This window comes from Artibeus jamaicensis, unplaced genomic scaffold, assembly GCF_021234435.1.
Source record: "Artibeus jamaicensis isolate MK-2021 breed Jamaican fruit bat unplaced genomic scaffold, CSHL_Jam_final scaffold_833, whole genome shotgun sequence".
Classification (NCBI taxonomy): domain Eukaryota; kingdom Metazoa; phylum Chordata; class Mammalia; order Chiroptera; family Phyllostomidae; genus Artibeus; species Artibeus jamaicensis.
The window spans coordinates 19,868,044-19,874,083 of record NW_026522056.1 but is presented as its reverse complement, the minus strand read 5'-3'; the positions used below and the strand labels follow the sequence as shown (position 1 = coordinate 19,874,083).

At 40.6% G+C, this 6,040-nt stretch overlaps 1 pseudogene; it reads left to right on the top strand.

Moving 5' to 3' along the window:
- The first annotated feature begins 2,157 nt into the window (after window positions 1-2,157).
- LOC119036898 (nuclear receptor coactivator 4-like) lies at window positions 2,158-4,214 on the top strand (annotated as a pseudogene).
- Window positions 4,215-6,040: the final 1,826 nt, after the last annotated feature.

The window sequence follows — 6,040 nt, the reverse complement described above, 5'->3', positions numbered from 1 at the left end:
AAATTGGTGTCTTTGAAACTACAAAGAGTCGGCAATTGTTCGACATCAAGCGGATCAGAAGCAGAATGAGATACACCCACAGCAGTAAACACAAAGCTGATCATGGAAAGCGTTAGATACCAGCTGAGTTTAACTGCATCTAGTGGTCTGCGCAGAGTCATTGGAAAATATAAGGAGGAGAGAATCATGGCAGTCTGAGTTGCAGAGAAATCCCTCTCAAAGCTGGCAAAAGACAGAGTAGAGAGGAACACAATCAGAAAGAGAACATTTAGAAGGAATAACTGTGACCTGGACTAAGGCTGTGACCTGCAGGCTTCCTGATCTCACTGCTACTCCCGCCAGCACACACGCACGGCCTTGGCTGCCTGTACCCTCTGCACACTCCTCTTCCATATCTTCTCAACTACCTCTTATGCATCCTTTAAATCTTTGCTCAAATATTACTTTATCAATGTAAACTAATGACCAGCCCACTTCTGGTTTCAATCCTCTCTACATTTCTGATTCTCATTATCCTATGCTATTTTTGTTAGTCGGTAGCTCATATCAGCTTCTGATAATTAACACTTTGCATTTACTGTTTATTTTCTGTCTCCTGCTATGAGAATACAAGCTCCAGAAGGACGGGGGATTTTTTAAATGTTTTGTTGTTCAAAGTAAGCTCGACTTTAGAAGACTGCCTTGCATATGGTAGGCGCTTACTAAACATTTTCTGAAAAATGAAAGACATGAAGATGAAAGGCCAGACTTAAAAACTATTGAGAACTGATGAATTACTGCATATGGAGGCTAAGGGGAAGAGCCAAGAATCCCTCATTTTCTAGCGTGGGTGACGGGGTAGACTCTACTCTACTAAAAGAGAAAGAGAACACTGGAGGAAGAAGGGGTTTAGAAAGCAGACAGTGGGTTCTGGCTTGAAGATATTGGATTTGAGATGCCTGTGTCCTGTGCTGGTGAAGCTTCGACCTGGGCAGAGGTGTGGCCTGGGCTAGTAAAGAAAAGCCAGGAGTCACCTGCACGTGTGTGTTTGCCGAGACAGGAGAGCAGAGGAACTTGCCTTCAGAAAGCAGTACACAGGGAAGCAAAGGACCGATAACAGACTCCAACAAATATCGTAACTAATAAAATATATGGTATCATAAATACTAAATGGTGAAATATCTTTCTGCATTATTATTTGGAGGATAATTATAAGTGGTGTTGTGATATGGAGCAATCCCAAGTGGGGAGGCAATTAATTATTCAAATATCAGTCAGCACACAACTTCCCAAAGCTTGCATTAGTAGGCCACCCATTAACCTGATGGATCTAAAAGACCATCCCCACCCCTGCCCACTTTAGGCTGTACTCAGGATAAGCTTTGTGGTTTTTCCTGGTTTTTTTTTGTTTTTTTTTTTTAGGACAAGCTTGCAAACCCTGAGATTCTTTATATTTGTCAGAAAGAATAAGATTTAAATTCCTGTATTGCATTTGTCATGAAACTATTTTGATTCTCAAGTTACTTGGTATTCAGTTGGGGGATATTCCTAAAAAGACTGGCACTATGGGTCCATGTGGCAGCATTGTAGAATGTTACATGCAAAGCCCTGTTGTCTTTAAAATTATTTAGATTAATTTTATAAGTCTGTTTAATTTTATAAATAAAAGGTTATCTGCAGTTTAAGATAATAAAAGTGTATTTTTAATTTTACAAGAGATTTTTAAAATAACTCATACTTTACATCAAACATTATTTTGGGATTGATGTATGTATGCCATACATACTTAAATGTGATATGAATATTTCCTGAAAAAATGCATTATAAAATAATTTGATTCTTTTTTTTCTTCTGGCTGCTTCTCTACTTTCAAAATATTATTGTGATATTTCACTAGATGAGGTTTTGAGAAGAGTCCCAAAATAAAAGATACATGTGAAATACTACATTTGTGTTATTCCCAAAATAAGAGCAGTGTTCACTCTGGGCTGGAAGAGCACCACTTCATAGGATTAGATTTTGGCAGATAAGTGAGAACAGGTGCATTTTAATCAAATCATTTTTTCATTTAATCTGCCACAGCATGTAGGCTCTTTCCTCAGGAAAGATCTTTTCATAAAAGTGAAGACATTCTTTGAAAAGAGTAAATTTGGTACTCAATATTTTCTTATTTAAAAAATGGAGACAACTTTTTTGGTCCTTGGCTCGTGTCAGAAGGTGTGCCCCACTGAATGTCCCCTTGGATCGCCTGGAGCTGCCCTTGCAGCTGGAACACTGAGCAGAATGAGTGCCCCGAGGACCAGCGTGGCTCCAGTAGGACAGAACCCCTTCTGAGGTGTTGTAGTGCGCGGAGGGACTTGGCGCTTGCTATTGGCGGAGTTCTCCAGGCTGAACAGCAAATTAAAGATAACTTGCAAGAGAGCAAAGCCCAGATTCACAGTGATGTAAGCCACTGCCTTTGAAGCTGTGGAATGTGGTTGTATGGACAGGTTGATCTCATCTATCAGCTTGAAGAGGAGACATTTCAGCAGTAGGACCAACACTGTTTCCTGAGCCAGTTCAGTTGTCTTATTCATCAACTAGAGTGCAGCCAAAACAAAGATCTAGCCAATGAAGTCTCTATGTGCCTAAAAGAGACTGGGCAGGTTGACCCTCAACCCTGAAGATTTGCCTGTCCTGTCTCTGAAATAGACACAGCTGCTCTGTGCCAGACCATCACCACATTTGGGATTTTCAAAACCATCCACATCCCTAAGCACTTGATTCTCATGTTAGTTCATCAGATATTGGACCCTTCATGGTAAAAAAAAAAAAAAAAAAAAAAAAAAAAAAGGGCAAATCTCATTGCCAGAGAAGAAGTCAGCTCCCAGCACCACAGCCGTCCCTCTCAGTGAACAGTCCTCAGAAGCAAGGCTACCAAGGGTTCTGATGACCCTTACACTCCCAGCACCAATTTCCAGGACCCCCTCACCTGAAAGCAGACCTTGGGGAACACTCAGACTTCTGCCAGAGCCTGCAATTTCTTTAATGATGTTTAGAGTTACCTAAGGGCTTGGGAAACTGGTTCCACAAAAGTCAGCAACAAGAAGATTCTGAAAACCCAAGTTACCAAAAGGGAAATAGCAGCTATTCTATTGCCAATTCTTGCCCCATGAATACTGAAAGGTTGAAGATTGGGAGTTTCTTGATCAAGATAAGATGCATCTCTCTGATTGGCTGATGATTCCCCAAGAATCCCAAAAGAGGAAGAAGCCTAGGAATGACAGCTGGGAAACCAGTGGGAACTGTAAGTTCTTATTCCAGGGGTTCCAGAAATCCTACAGTATGAATGATTGGCTTGTCAAGGCCATTTCCTGTACAAATTTTCAGGCCAACCAGCTCAAAGAAGTGGAGATTGAAAACATGGGCACTCTGAAGTGCCTGAATGACCATATGGAGGTCAAGAAACCCTTGTCCACTCCCAGCATGATTACTGAGGATCAGCTTACCCAGAACCACCAGGATCCATGTAAAGCCAAGGAAGTCTGCAAAGCCAACAAGCCCCATACAATCTTTGCAGAGTATGTGTGATGAAAATTATGGCAGGGAAGCTGTGTGTAAAGAGCAGCTGGAGAAAGAAGGAAAGGATAACAATGGTGATTGTGGACCCTGAACCTGAATCTGAGAAGCATATAGATTCCTTGAATATGTGGCTCTGTCCTTCCAGAAAAGAGGCGCCAGAACAAGCTAAGATAGCAAAGGCAATGGATGATTTTTTCAAAATGATAAGGAACAGTCCTTTGTCAGAGTGGTTCATCACACCCTCATGCAAAGAAGGACATCCCAAGGACAGGATGGGCAAACGAAAACTTAAGAGCTGTGGCCACTTTCTTGTGTCCCTTTAGCACAGCTGGCTGAGTCTTGCCAGGAAGAAGACAGGAAGCATGGGTCAGTTATCCTCAGGAGAAGATAATCGGCTACTGTGAAAGAAGGCCAGGGAAGTATTACTTAATCCACCCCTACGGAAGAGACCTGACTTTCCCCTAGACTGCCATGGCTGCCTAGCCATTCGTGATCTCTTTGCCTGAATGCAGCTGTAAGTTGGTAAAGAAAAGTGGTTGTATCCAATGAACTTCTCTATGGATGTGAAGGACTGGCGGAGTAGGGTCAAGCAGCTTTCCTGTGGATTATCCTACTTCCATGGGCCACGTGACTGCAACTTGCCAACCCTTGTGTTTCTGGGTGTGACCTGCTAGTGTAGTGCTTTTGCTGCCGATTTTTTAACTAGTAGAGAGAAATAAGTCTTCTAAGCATGCCTTACTGCATAAAAGAAAAAGGCTGTTTGCTGATGTTGATGTGATTTAGTTCCTCCTTACAAAGAATCAACTTGATTCACCTTCACAGTCCCTCAGATTGGGTTGTTTGTAGCACATTCAAACACTGTGGTTCTAAAAGTGAAATAGTACTATAGCCAAGGTGTTGCTGTGTTCTAAAGCTCGTCGGCTTCCTTAACCTATTCATTACCATTCTCTAGATGCTTCCCTTTCTGTGGGTTTTCTTCCATATGTGGTGAAAATTGTTATTTATGTTTCATTAATATATAGTATATTTCTCAGCAATAATTAACCTTGAGAATAATAGTAATTAAAAAATGTGTATCAACATCTTGGCTACTTTTGACATTAATTACAAAACATTTTAGCTCACAAGTCAGATTCCACACTATCTTTTTTTGGAAGAAATTTTGCTGCTGGCAATGTTGTCTTTATTTCCTTCTCTAAACAATATTGAAGCATCTAATGAGCTCTATTGGAAGAACTCTGAATTGCTTCAGGATGACAGACGATACCTGGGTAGACCTAAACTCTTTGAAAATATTCTGAAGAAATGCAGACAAAAGAGCCCAGTGCCAACTAATCAAAGAGCAAAAGGCAAGATGTGTTGGAAATGTTGTCCTTGAACTATACATTTTCCTACCTGTTGGTGACTGGGGCATCTAGTATAAATGGAAGTTGAGCTTGTCACCTGCTGCTTTTAACTAGGGGTAAATTAAATGTCCTCTTACTGAAAGCACAGCATACCTTTACCTCTGAAAGTATAATGCAGCAACATTTTAGTGAACAGGCTATTTTGAGCACCTGTGCCTTGGGGTGTCTACAGAAGCTTTATGAAAACTGATGTTTTCTTAATATACTTAAAGCCATGTCTGCACTTTAAAAAGTTTCTCTGTGGGACATAAATGGGATGTACAATGGCTTTAAATTCTCTGACATAGCTGCTTTCCAGATTTTTAAACTATTAAGTCACTCAACTTGCCGTAGTGTATGGCATTAGATGTTGTCATCTAGAAGGCCCCTTGGGGGGAATATCCCAGTCTCGAGGTGTCATTTGCCATGTAGCTTTGCCGGAATCCTTGAACCACAGCTGGAAATGCCCTCTCTTATGTTGAGGCCCCCTCTCCAAACCAGACACCATTTACAACTTCGGCAGAGGTAGGGAGTAAAAACGTAAGGAGCCTTTCCATTATCTCGGGTTGCAGGAAACTTCACAGTTTTTCATGTTTAGTACACCATGTATTCCTAAATTTACATTGATCACTATGTCAATGAGTATTGAAAAATGTTCCACATTGATGCATATTGTATGTCCCTCCATGAAAACTATAAAAGCCATAAAAAATACACACAAAAATAAAAATGGAGACATACAGAGAAGATTTAAAACTGGAACTATTTGTCTATTAAAGGGTATAAATTACTCAAAGTTACTTTTATATCTAATAAACTACTAACATCTTTGAGAAGCTGTTGTTAAGAGTAGAAAACACTGGATGGTTACTAATAAAAGATCGTGTTGTAAAATGCCATCCTGAGAAAATTTAGTGTCTCCAAATGGGAGACTGGGTTTTAGACTTTGTGGGTATCAGGCAGCAGAAGAATTAAAGTGTTGGGGACCCATGGATATAAATGGCCCGTGTAGCTATAAAAGGTTGAAAAACCACTTGGCCAAAAGTGAAAATTCTCTTCTATCTAAACACGGTTTCCCTATAGCTCACTGATGACCAGGTCTGGAAAGGATGTGT